Raw genomic sequence first — 14,273 nt, 5'->3', positions numbered from 1 at the left:
TGGGGCTAAGAAAGAAGCTCGTAATATGCCAGCGTGAATTATCTCAGGCATCATAACTTTTTAGTCGATTTTCTTCTTTATCGTCAATATTTTTTGATTAATATAACTTTTAACACTCCATTTCGCTTTGTATTTACTTAATCGTTTAATTGATACAACAGATTTTGTTTTATTATTTGTTTTTTTTGCTTGTAGTTATGTGCTTGTATGTTACGCGGGATTAATCGCGCGTTTAATCATTATCTTAAAAAAATAAGGATCAGAAAAAAGGGCACGATGAGAAGAGACGCATGTTGTCATTCTATTTTCACGCGCCATTAATATGAAGAAGTGCGAGAATATTATTAAACGTAGGAATTTTAAAAATTTAAAAAAAGAAGCGCCGCGTGTGTCTCGTTGCTTGAAGCTTTCGCGTTTTAAAAGGCGGATTTATTCTGCGAAAATGACAGACTTCTCCTGAATGGATCATGTCGGCGACGTTACGAGTGCTCGAAAATTGCATTCCTACTAATTTACACAAATAAATTATTTTCTGTTTATTTTCCAAGAATATCTTACGTACTTTTCATAATTTACTTTTACTTCATCGTCATCGCGCTACAACGAGAATCGGGCAAACTAACCAATCGAGCGCAGTTTTACGCACTTTGTCTTAATTACGAAATGATAATGGACGACGTATATTCTCGCGCGTCCTTTAACGGAGCCCGTATCTCGTCAGGCGTCGGATTTCACGTGCGAGAATCAAAGGTCAATGCGCGCGCGCGCGGCCATTGTAACGCTGTGACAAAGCGCCGTGAATGCGGCATCTCGAGCGCGAGAAAATTCCTTAAAATCGAAAGAAAGCCCACCGTCCGTTCGCGCTTGCTAACTCGAGCTAAACGCGACAAAGGTGGCCATTGTGCTATCGTACGCGAGACTTCCCGTACGTTAACGCGGCCCGACCGTATACATGTACGTCGCATATGTGCCTGTATATTCACCATGGTGTGTATTGCGAGCTGTTCGCGCTTATCGTCCCGTGACACGACATCCGACCTGGAGCTCACGTAGCAGTATCTTTTACCCGTTCTCCGAAATTCTGCCGTACTCGTTCTTCGGTCTTGCTCGAGAAACGCAGCTCAAGCCCGTCCTAGCTCGCGCATCTTAAAGGTGGATCCACGTTGCGACGATAACAACGAGTATTTTGATAAGAGCACACGGTAAAGTGGGACAAGAGGTAACGTGCAGATTTTTTATTGAAATGCGAGTACAATCGTTGATTCTCCTTTACGTAGGAATCCAATTTCCAGTTTTCAATCGCCTCTTTGCGAAAGGAGACAAAGTCCAAAGTTGGAAAGGTTACGTAATAGGGAAAACGGACAGCATTTTCGTTTCGGCATAGAGAGAAAAAGGAGAAGGGAGGGAATAGGAATACGAGATTATGAGGCCGCTATGAAATTTTGTTAGCGCGTGTTTAAATTAAAGGAAACACGCATTATGGCATAATTTGTATATCGTAGGGGGAATATAGTGTGGTGGTTTTTCATTAGACTGTGTCGCGTGCGCGCGCGACGAACAATTAGCATTATATTTAATTCCGAAAGTTCTTCGACGTACGATTCATCTTAACTCTCACCTGTTGTAGTCAAATTATATTCGTATATTTTTATGGAAATTGATTTTATTTTCTTATCGATATGTCGATGTATACGAAACTTGCTTTCCGTTTCGATTAGCCGTCTCGCCCTTTTATCCTACGTCATGAACCTACCTTAAGACGCCGACGGCCCTCAGGCGTTTCGAAAAGAGAGCTCTGCCAGGAAAACGTGAGTCAGGTCCGAAAGCAGGTCCTATTAATGATGAAGCCGGAGCTGATTCACGCCACTCTCGAGGCTATTTGTTATAACTGACGGACAGTGCGTGGTATCTGTTCGGTGCGAAAGTGCCGGGAGAAGAAACCGCAAAAAAAAAATGAGAGGAGGGAGAATAAATATGATGGAGCAAAAGTAAGAAAGAGAGAGAGAGGGCGAAAAATGCGTTATTAGTTAATCCGATACTGTCACGCTTGCGCTCGTATGTACATACAGCCGCCTAAAATAGTAATATCGCGGACGTATAACGAGGCGCCGCGACGCCGTCACATCGAACGTGCTTTATTCCCGGCGCGGCCATAAATCACGTCGTGTTTAACAAACTCCAGCGCATCGGATCCGCAATAATACACATATTCGCCGCGAATTTACACGCGCGCGCGCGTAGAGCGCGAATATTGCGTACGTCCCGGTCATGCATCTATCGCTCTTTTTTTTTTCTTTCTTTTTTTATTATGCGTCCGCCGTTATTTTATCCCTTTCGAATTTTAATCATTGTTTATCGCGGTCACGCGCGCGTGTAACGTATTGCGCTTGGAAGAGAGGCGAAGGGGAAGGGGAGGGCTGTGCATTACCTTCCCCTCGGATTTCATGCATTTTTCCGCGACGATCGACATTGGCGAGTCAATCATTGCGATACATAGCGCGTTGTGTGTGCGTGTGTATGTGTTCGAATATAACAAAATGTGTAACTGCGGTTTACAATAGCGACGAAATGCGCTTTTATAACGTGTTTTTTTTTTTTGCGTTTTAGGTTTTTGTTTTTAAACGTGCATCGTTCAATTTCATCTGCTATTTCGTTGCGTGTTAACACGAATTTTTATGGCTGTTATTGCGCGATATTTATGGTCGCGTTTGTGCAATCAACGTATAGCATATTCGTAGCATTAACGTGGCGCGCTTAATGGAATAGAATGAAAGATACGTCGTAGAAATAGTGTAAATATATATATATATATATAAGAAATATAGACATTTATTTTTCTTTTAACACAGGGCTTGCGATTTTAAAACGATTGCGAGACATAAATTTGATTGCAATTTGTACTTTAAGGAATGAGATAAGAATGGGCGCGCGTTAATTAATCTAATATTTAGAAAATTTTCTGAAAATATTTATCAAAATAATGTGACCTGTGACAAGTAAAGAAACATCTGTAATTAGGTATAAATTAGAACCGTAACTTAAATACAGTGGCATATTAATCGAGAGTTAAATCACTGAAAGTATCGTAGTGTTTGCAGATTTTCTCGGGACTTTACTATTGTATTGTTTTAAATTTCTTTTAAAAAAAGTGAAAATTATTTAAAAGAAAGTGGACAGTACTTTTAAAAAAACTGGGCATTAATAAAATAGAGGTATTGCAATTGCTTGGATATTTTAGCGCTCAAATATTTCGTAATAACAAATCTCGCAGTTTTACATGATGCGCGATTTAATATTATACTTCCAAAGTGTATCTATTTTTGAATATGGTATACATTCGCATATCCATTTACAACGCGGGAAAAACGTAGAAAATGCACCGGTGATTTCCAGATTATCGCGAAAAAATTGCAAACAGTATTTTACTTTTGATATATTTAATTTTTTTATATAATTATTATATTATGCATCGCCGATCAATGAGTAATTACTAATTATATGTCATGTTATTACGATATTTGAATTTTATGCTCACTCGCTTTCGGTAGCTGAGGAAAAACATAAAAACACTATTCCTCCATTTTTGGAATAAACCTGTAAAAATGCGCAATATAAACATCTGTTTCCTTTCGAAGGATACGCGTATCAGCAAAGTGTATTATACATAAAAAAGAAAAACAAAAACACGGGTACGATCCTCGGAGTTATGGTGATGGAGCCTCGTGTTGTTGTCAACGAGTATCACGAGTTAGTTAAATTTCGGGAACGTCGCGCAAACGTCGTATCGAGAAGACAGTAGTTACGATGCGATCGTTAAGTATAAGATCTTTGCGAAAAATAGTGATCGATATTTAAACGGTTTGTGAATCGTTGATTTTGTCGAGTGTTTTTCTTCGACGAACGTTTTAACGTATGAATGTTTTTCACATGTTTGCGCGTCCGCTGGTTATCGAATAGGCAATCATGTATATATGAGTTTGGCGAGTATCGAGAAAAGTATCGAGCGAAAATACATCGTCATTGCATCAAGTCTTAAAGTAAGTGTCGCGAATGATGGTGAATACAACGTACTAAACGGATAAATGTCGTCGAAAATGTCGAACAAAAAGTATCGTACTCAGGCGAGTGTACTTGAAAAGTATATTATCGCGCGTAAAATAAATATCGGACGCAAGTATTACGAGTGTGTGTGTGTGTGTTTTTTTTTATGCTGATTGATATCGTGAAATCGTCGAATTTTAAACATCGCGACACTATCGTAGTGTGATAGTGATACCCAATCGACTGATTGGATCAGTTACATATGCGATGGATCATCGATCATCGATCAAAGCTTGAGTGGATAGAAAGATGAATGGATCAGACGACAAGATGGAAACGGCGGGAAGTAACTGACGAATCTATAATTAGTTAAATGTCACACATATTTGCAGTAAGTTGATACGATTGCGTAATAAATCTTGTTTCTTTATGTATTGCTTTGATATTAGAGATTTTAATTATTCTGAAAATGTGACAAAATATATTGGAAAAAATATACGTATTACTTTAGAAAAATATACAACTTTGGTCAGCGATTTATCCCTTAATAATAAATATGTATAATATTTTGAAGAGAGAGATATAACGTATATTTTTTTATATATTGAAGATTAAAATAAAAGTGATAGAGTATAGAAGAAGATAAAAGATCACGAGAGTTAAATAAAGGTGAAAATATAAGCATCCTGCTTTGAGCCTTCCGTATAATGTTATGTTGCTCTAGTCTGATAAAGTTTATACTAAAAGCGAGTCAAGCGACGTCAAAGTTCTGAAGCCAGTGAGGGCGGTGTGTTACGTCTCATCCCTCTTTCCACCGTCTCACTGCAATTTTGGGACGTTAATCATGCAACATTATAACGCCGCTTCGTATCGCGGTTATCGAGTTCGCGCTATTATATTCTTATTGTTTGCTCTATAATCATCCTGTTCTTTCCCCCGGCGAGTCTTAATTACCTTGTTTATCGCGTTCGTAGGCGTCGTAATGCCGGCGCGACTATACACCGTCGCTGTAACACGTTTGATGGACTTTGAAAACAACCCCCTCGGCATCTCTCTCTCTCTCTCTCTCTCTTCGCGAGTTAACTCTCCTAGATTACCGCGCCTTAATTTATCACGCAAAATACTGCGCGGGATTCTTAAAGGTCTCGAATAATTTCACGGCGATCAAAATTTCAGGAAAGGAAAATTTTCAGAGAAATAACTTTCAAAGAAATACTTTACTCTTGGAACAAAGGTACAAGCCGGTTTTCAGGGGTGTTAAGAAAATTTCACGTTAATTAACCGAATTTAACTTGAACTTTAATATAGTTCTACAATAAGTCTCGCCAGAAACGGTACTCGCTCTTCGAAGGCTAATTATCACGGTCATTTGGACGATCCATTTAAATGCTCAAGACCTTCCTTTAGAAATTCTCTCTAGTCCATAGTTTATCAGGGGACAGGACTCTGGGCACACACATCCTCTACCTCTGCCCTTTAAATTAAATCCACGCTTTACGGCCAGCACGCGGAGTGGCGTTTCGTGATTTGACATGGGACGAGGTTTACACTCCCAGCTGCGGCGCGCGTGTTTAAAGTTACTTGGCGAGGGATTTACGACGGGCACGGGACGATTGTTGTTACTGTCGCAACGAGAACGAGATCGCGAGGACGAGAGGATTTAAATAATCACGAATGGAGAAAATTTCGAAAATACGCACGCCTCTGGAAAAAGCTTTTTTGCAACGCACGGTTCTTTCGACGGATCGCGTTAACTTAGACAAAAACTTTGACACGGTGACATGGAATATAAACTTTTGAGAAACGCGACAAGACAGATATTATACCGTCGCGATGGTCGGTGTAGATTATTTTTCATTCATTTTATTACTTTTAATAATAAGAGGGAAATAATATTGTTGAAAATTTTTGAAATTTGGAGATGCTGTTATAATTATAATCGTAATGAAAATATGCCAACAATTTTTCCTGGCTCGAAATTTCTCGAGTCTATTCTTAAACAAATGTGATATCAAATTTTCCTAGGGGGAAAATTTGACCTGGAATTAATGGAGGCGAGGCGTGTCCCATAGTGTATCGAATTCCTTAGCTGGTAACGAGCCAACGTGCACGCACATGCACAAGCACAGGCGAATGTAGGACGCGCTTAAATCGACACTCACCCTTTAGAGGCCCTTCAGAGCGCCGCTTTCCCAGTTTGAGGATGGGTGAGGCTTATATACATGTGTAGCTATCGAATATTACGAGAGCGGCGAATAAGCGCGCCGTGTCGACGAATACGGATCAGCCTTAATACCCGAATGATCCTTCGGTACTCGATATGGAATCGCAGCTACGATCCGCGCCGCGTCGTTTGTTCGTTTTTCATCACATTTGGCGAATAGAGCGTGGTCGTCGTGAAACACACGACGGCCGTTGAAACAATCGCAGATCCTCGGCTTGTAAGAGCATTACTTAATGTGTACTCTGCTGGAATTTCTGATGGAATATCGTAATGCGAAATCATTTTCTCTCCTGTACGCGTTCCGTAAATTTCTGTCTCTATGAGTTTCGCTTTGAAGTTTTCAATTTCACGTTATGCATCCTTTTACGCTTACCATTTCTCCTTTAATATCAAATAAATTTTATATTATCTGAGTTTTTTAAATGCGTATGTGTCATTAGTTATCGCAGGAAATACCTAATATTAATTCTTTCTTTGCCAAGTTATTTTCAATTTGCAGAAATATCAAACTATTTTTTAAATATATATATTTAGCATATATATGTATATAAAATATGATTTTTTAATATCTCGAATTGCACGCTAAAGATATTTAGATCGATAGCAGAAAGTTCTCGTTCCACGTGACCTAATCGTCGTGACGTGTGTATAGCTGCTCCGCTCGAGTCTAAATACGTTTTTCAACATCTCTCCTGTCGCATTCGGGATATATATTCATAGAGTGACGGGGGGCCGTCATCGGTGCTCAGGCATTCGAATGGAGGAGAGAGGGATTGGTCGGGAGAAGAGAGTCGTCGGAAAGTTTTATTTACTTTAAAAACGCGGCGCCAGAGATCCGCTAGTCGGCGCGCAGGAAAAATAAAGTTTCGTTGAATAGAGCGAGGAGAGTCGGGACGAGGAAGAGAAGCAATAGAAATGGGAAGAAAGCCGGGATGAAGGTGATTGCGGCGGTACAGGGGGAGGCAAGAATCCGGATAAGTTGAAAAAGTCAATTATTGTAGCGACACCCTCTCTCGGCTTAGCGGCCGCACGAAACGCCAACTGGCAACGTGCATAGGCACGCTTTGGAATCGTTTTTCCGAAAACGCGAGCGAGTTATTCCGTTAAAAAAAAAAAAAAAACAAAAAAAAACTACTGACTCTCTGGCGCAAACCAGTCTTACGAATAATCCGCACGAAAATGAAGTGCCTGCCTTCTCGCCTTATCTATAATTTACTCGCGTGGCACCGTGCGCGCCGTTCCCTGCGCGGACTGCTCGTGTAACACGTGTTTCACTGCGGACTCTTTCCAACGCGAACAGAAACTCTTGCCAGACTCGGCTGGAGATATTACCTACGAGTCCGAAGAAGTATTACATTCGAATTCGTGTAAATATTCTCGTGTGCGCCATTTATTTTACGAATCTTGTATATTGAACGATTATCGCAACGTCGATGTTTTGTTTCACCTGTCAATCTGCGAAATTTTAGCAAGCGGAAAATACATCGGAAGAGAATAAAGAAGAATTAAAATGTCACAATATTACGATGAAGGTTTCGAGTAAAATGAGGTATCTCGGTAATATAAATTACAATATCATTTTCGTTTATAGAATCTCAAATGGTTGTTTAAACCTTCTCGGACACACGATTCCGGAAGAAATATACGTATCGAAGCGTTCGGATTATAAACTCGATAAAAAAAGAGCCGCAGGTAAAGGCTCGATAGTACATTGCGGTAACACGACGTCGCCCTCGTTTCGTTTTATTAAATGTAAAACACAAGTTACCACATTCGGCTCGCGAAATATCGCGGGTATCCAATTTCTCGAGGCGCGGATTTTTCTTCTCCCTTTTTCTCCCTTTCTCTCCCTCCCTCCCTCCCTCCCTCTCTCTTTCTCTCTCGCGGTATCGCGTCTATCGATATCCCGAACGAAAATTCTTTAGCCACTTCACGAGCTCTCGATATTCCGCGATAATATCGAGAACCGTAATATACCAGATGCAACCCCCTCCCCCCTCCCACCCCCCACTCGTCCCGCATGCATCTCCCGTTTGTGGCGCGGTAGCGCTTTCGATTTTCCGCGCAATTTTCGAACCACAGGCAGACAGATGGCCCACGAATCACAGCCATTGTCGCTCAACAATGCCTCCGTACCTCATCTTCCCCGTGCTCGCGACGGATCCTTGGTCGCGGTCTGTGCGTTATGTATATATTACCTATCCATTATATACACACACCCCGCGGACATACACCGCGTATTATATCACGTAACATATACGCGCTTGGCGCGCATACGATCGCGTGTACGGGGTGTCTCGGAGGTAACACGCGAGCCGTGACTAAACTTGTCGGTTTCTCGACGAATTATAATAAAGTTGACCTTACCTCCCTCGGTCATTATCGATTCGTGCAAGTTTTTATTAATTGCAGCGTGACCTTTTTTTTTTTTGCAATTAAAGCTTAAATCAAACTTTCTCGTTGCAATCCCTTTCCCTTCCCTACTCTCCCCTTTCCGGGGAAAAAAAAAACGAATGGAAGAGAGATTTCGTTATCCATTTATACTCCGCGCGACGCTTTAATTCATCAAGACTCTCGTCGACTTTCGATCGCCCTTAGGGGCGATAACCAAGTCGATGTCTCGACTTTGTAAGAACCGTCATTCTTCTTAGTCCACGACTCTCTATCATTTAGGTTTGAAGGCTCGCTCGTGCGCGATGGGTAGGTAAGTAGGTAGGTACAGGACACCCCGTACACCCGTTTACCCACATACGTATCTCACTCCCTTCCCCTTTCCGGAGAGTATTACGTACGTACATACACACCGGTTATGTGGCTGGGAATATAGGTGGTAGGTAATATTCGACGATGCCGAAAGCACGTTCGAGCGATCGATCTCTCTCGCCTCTCTGTCCCGTCCCCGTCGCTCCCAACCTCCTTTACCTTCTCCGCCTCCTCTTCCTCCTCGCGGGTGCCGGTTGCATTCGGGGTTCCAGACTTCGGCGTCGCCACCGAGAGAGGAGCGTTAGAGGAGAGAAGTACGTACAGCCAGAGAGCTCGAGCGAGCGAGCGAGCGACCGAGGGTGGATGGAAGACGGACGAAAGTGCGGGACGCCAAAGGGTGGCAACGGTCGGGCGGGGGGAGGGGGGGATTGGATACCCTACTAGGTATCTCAACTTACGATTGCCCCGGGGGCGTGCACAGAAGTGCAAAGCAATCGTCTCCCGGCCTCGACCCGTCTCGAGCTCTGCGGGTTCTCTTCTCTACACCCCCTCCGGAAAGGGGTAACGTATCGAGATACACGCGAGAAGTACCGAGGGGTTGGATATCTCTCGACGGTCCGTTGTTGCTGCCTGGTTTCGGGCTCGATTTACAGCACGAGAACGCACGACTTACGGAATTCCCGTGGAAGTCCGATGCGGCTCTCCTTCCTTCTGCTTCTCTCCTCTTCGCTCCCGCTTGTTTCTGTATACGTCTGTTTACCTCCTAGCCGATCCCCAACGATCTTCTTCTCTTACAAGGGGAAACGGATCAGCCGGCGTCGCGGATTTACGGCGCGCGGAATTCGGACGACGCTCGTTCGTCTTCGCGCGTTACTTCCGGTAACTCGGCGAATTCTCTCTCTCTCTCTCTCTCTCTCTTTCTCTTTCTCTTGTTTTTCACGGAGTCTCGAGCGTGCCGATATTTTTCTCGAGACTAGAAGTGCGACGAACGCGAGAGAGAAAGAGGATATCGCAACTCACGGGGTCGGATGGAGAAGACGCGCACGTCTGGGAAAAGGGGCGGCACTCCTATTATTTTGCGGTTCCGCGCCTCCCTCCGACGTGAAATATACAGCCTATGGAAACTTAGTTTCCCGCCTGCGAATTCCCGAGCTGTCGGCATTGGAATTTCTCGTCGCGTTATTTTGCGATTTTACACTCGGATTATAAGCAGATACGCGGCGCCTACGAGTTCGCCCCGTGTCTGTTGGAATTTTTGAGTCGTTCGCGTCGACGTTGTTTTTCGTTTATTTTGTGGCTTTGTATGGTATATGAATTCACGTACTTTTGCCGTTCCTCTTGCTTACAGACTTGATTCGAAATTTCTTCACTGAAGCGTTAACACGAAAATGTCAATGTTAATACTGTATCGGTTTTTCTCAATTTCAAAATATAACATATATCTTTTTCAATCGATATGAACAACATCTAATATATTAACCTCTTTAAAGTCATAATATCGGGAAGACATCGATAAATAAAAATATGATGAAATTTTTCCATTTATATGGAGATACTTTTTATTTTTAATGAATAAATAAATGAATAAATTTTATTTTTTCTCCGTTATACATTTTTGCGTGCAATGTTAATATTTGCATTCCTGTGGAAACAGAACAGTCGTGAAGAAAATAATATATCTATTAATAATTATTATAAATTTTATTTCCATTCAAGATTATGCAAAAAGAATTTTCTTTTAGAATTATGAGGAATGTATTAACGTATAAGAAAGATATGGAACACGTTTGCACCGCGGGTTTATCAACTCAAGTTAAATTGCACGTTAAGAAATATGTGCGCTATAAGGCCGCGGTTGGAAATTCTTTAATGATCCGCGATGGAGTCGGTCTTGGTGTGGTAACCGGAAACGTAACGGGCTTACGAGAAGATGTTGGGTGGGAAGAACGGGGGCGGTGCGTAGCGAGATTCCGTGACAAACGACGCGACTATACGTTATCTCGGGGACCGAGATACATGTCTCGGGGAGGAAGTTTCCCCTGTAGTTTCGCGCTCGAATTACAACGGGAACGCGCATTCTCGGCGACGCTTTCTCCGCAAGTCGAGCGCGCCTTTTCTTTCGCGCTCTGTTATTCGCCATTCCCGTTTTCACGTGCCCCCCCCCCCCCTATCATTTACGCGGTTCTCGACGATATCGCGGTCGGAATTGAAAAAGAGAAAATACGCGTTATATATAACTGACGCATTATGTATAACTCACGGTAATATGTCAATCTTACCTATTTCAAGTTGTACGCGCGCTATGAAAATTCCGGGCTAAGTTTCGCGGAATTATTTTTCATCATTCGGTACGTCGAGGGCTTAAAGAAACATGCACGTTAAAGAAATGGCTAACTACTGAAATATGATAGACTTGCATTAGAAGGAACTTTAGCAGTATTTTTTTGAGAGACGGCGCATCCAGGAAGATGTATGAGCTCAATTAAGACCAAAGGCATACATCAAAAAGTTTCGTCCGACTAACGTGGACGCGTGCAGTATGCGCGCAAAAATCTGTTCGCAATCTAGAAAAAAGACCGCGTTGCCGCCCTACATGCGTCTTTTGAAATGAAAAAATGAGAGATAAATTCAATTCCTTTCATGTTTTTGCGCGAATTAAAGGCTTTACTTGTATATTTCAAGAGGAAAAGTTTGAAATGAAAGAGACAAGAATATTTCTCGCTGTATATTTATCTATGTATTAATTTATTAATGTGACGAAAAAATTGAAGTTAACGATTTTACGCAGTTTAAATACATTTTGCTAGTTAGAAGCAATCAAAAACTAAAATTTGAAAATGTCGTACATAAAGTACATTTCTAAATTTAGAATTTAGTTTCAAAATCTTAATACCTTCCCGTTTCGATAGTCAAATGTCATTAATAGTGAGTTAAGTCGCCTTGGTATTAGCGCGTGAATGCGTCGTGTCACGGAATAGTCGCATCGATTTTCGTACAGGTACGCGTGTCTATGTATCTGTACGTGGAAGCGGATTATCTCCCGATGCTCCGATTCGTCGATCGGAACAGAGTTCTCCCCCGAAATTCATGGAGAGATCGATATTGAGCGATCGGAGCCGAAGCGGCGTGTCAATCACCTTCGGATTCCTCAAAAATCGCCGGTTAGCGGTCAGTTTGCGGCGGGATCGCGCTCTATAACTCGGAACACTTCGGATAGAATCCGAGAGAGAACATTCTCGACGTCCACAAACGTCGGCAACTGTCGAATTAATTCCACCGTGTATGTACGTGCACGCCTCCCTCGGAGATACGTCACTTCCGGCGTCCGTTCGAGGAAGTCGCGGTCGGCCGCAGCCGCGATCCCGTTCTCGCAAATACCGTTCGCGGATGATGTCAGTTTTGCCGGTTTCTTCGCCAAACTATTCCGAAACTCCCGCTAACAGCTCGGAAACGACTTACGTCGATTTGACGGAACGCGCGCCGGATCGCTCCCTCCGCGTTCTTCTATTATCGCCGCGCTCGTGTGCTGACTTTCCGATTTCTTTAGCCCGAAAATTCCTCGGCTGGCGCAAGAATTTCGGTTGGCGGAAATTCCATCGTCTCCTCGAGCGACACTTTACGCGTTGTCGCTACGATATTTCGTGGAATGAAAGAAGCATTGGCTATGGATTTATTTAACTACGAGTATCCGGCTGTTCATTATTCGCGAAATTGAGAATAATTAGCAAATATATACTTGCTTCGCGAGCTGAAGAAAAATAGCTCGATATTGGAGAATTAAATATGTAGATTTGAATGCGTCTGAACTTTATTTGGTCGTACGATGATTAAATTTCTCATTTGGATTATCGCTCGATCTTTCGATGACGTGTTTAATTTTTGCAGTTTATTTAATGAAGAATGAAGGCGATGAATGATAGATGCATCATGGAAAGCCGTAATCGCGTCTCTTGGATTTCGAGATATAATGCGCTGTCGGAACAAATACGATGTATTTCGGGACATACGTTCTATCCCGCTAATATGTAAATATATTATATGGATCTGCACAGAGTGTGTCAGCCACTTTTAAAATCCGTCGTGTCGCCGAACGCGCGATGTGTCACGCTCGAAATATTGCTCTCTCGAAAATGTCGCAATGCATTTACGTGATGTTTACTTATTAAAGTCTACGAGCGGAGCATAGTCGATATATTGAACGCTTGCACGTATTTCCTGTAGCGACTTACTAATACTCTGGGGCGATTAAATAATACATTGGCTACGTCTTACAGTGTTGGATGATAATACGATATCAAAGATGTAATAATTATAAAATATTAAAATCTTATATATTAAAATATATATGTATAACGAGGTGAGAATCAATCAGTGAGAATTAGGTTTTTAATCGGTACATTTTACAATTAATTATGCCGAATATCATAACATCATAAATATATTATAACATTAAATTTAAAGTATATCATAAAATGATATTACAAATATTTTAAATATCAAAATTGTTACTTTCCATACAATTCTGAATACTGCATATTATAATTGTGGAAGAATGATTAATTTATATATATAGGTCGATATTCATAGTCGTAAATAATTTTCAATTTTTGATTGAAAGCATAATTAATTACAGATTTGTATTCATAGATTATTATTAAACTATTTGGATTAATATTTTATAGAGTGTGTGTGTGTGTGTGTGTGTGTTTTGTGAACACACACTCTTGTTTTGTGAACTCATGTTTGAAAAAGATCATTTGCAATCCATAATTATAGATAATCTATAAATTATTTAATTATATTTTATAATGATTAATATTTTTAATTATTATGTATAAATCTCCTTTCTCTTTTATACAATATTATGTACATTATTGAATTTTTTATACTTAATAGTAACGAAAAAATGATTATCAAAAATACGAAAAAATAAATAAAGACTATTTAAAATTATTTCGATAGAATATACGAGTAAAAATATTGCTGATGTAGTGGTTTAATAGTTGTAAAATTATAAGAGAGATTGTAAAAATTATTATATTACTCTTTAATATTAATATTATCGATATTAGATGTGTAATTAGTATTATATTGTTAATGTTAAATATAATTAATATTATAATGAAATATTAATGTTAGAGTAATTGATGTACGAGTAATCAAAAATTCACTATGCATCGTCAAATAATGATCAATTATGAATTATAGATGCATTTCAAGTTGCGCACTTGTAATTTTTTTAAAATAAATAAAATTAATTCTAACATTGAGTGTATGAAATGTTGGCGTACAAATTCTCTGGCTT

At 40.8% G+C, this 14,273-nt stretch overlaps 1 protein-coding gene across 1 annotated transcript in view; it reads left to right on the top strand.

The window, feature by feature from the left end:
* The window catches only part of LOC138938314 (leucine-rich repeat and immunoglobulin-like domain containing-NOGO receptor-interacting protein 4), a 191,785-nt gene that overhangs the window by 48,738 nt on the left and 128,774 nt on the right, over positions 1 to 14,273 (top strand). The gene's annotated exons all lie outside the window — the stretch shown is intronic.

Source organism: Polyergus mexicanus, unplaced genomic scaffold (assembly GCF_030449975.1).
Source record: "Polyergus mexicanus isolate NDT 795.1 unplaced genomic scaffold, iyPolMexi1.0 SCAF_12, whole genome shotgun sequence".
Taxonomy (NCBI): Eukaryota; Metazoa; Arthropoda; class Insecta; order Hymenoptera; family Formicidae; genus Polyergus; species Polyergus mexicanus.
The sequence above is the reverse complement of the archived record's forward strand: the minus strand, read 5'-3'. Positions and strand labels throughout refer to the sequence as shown.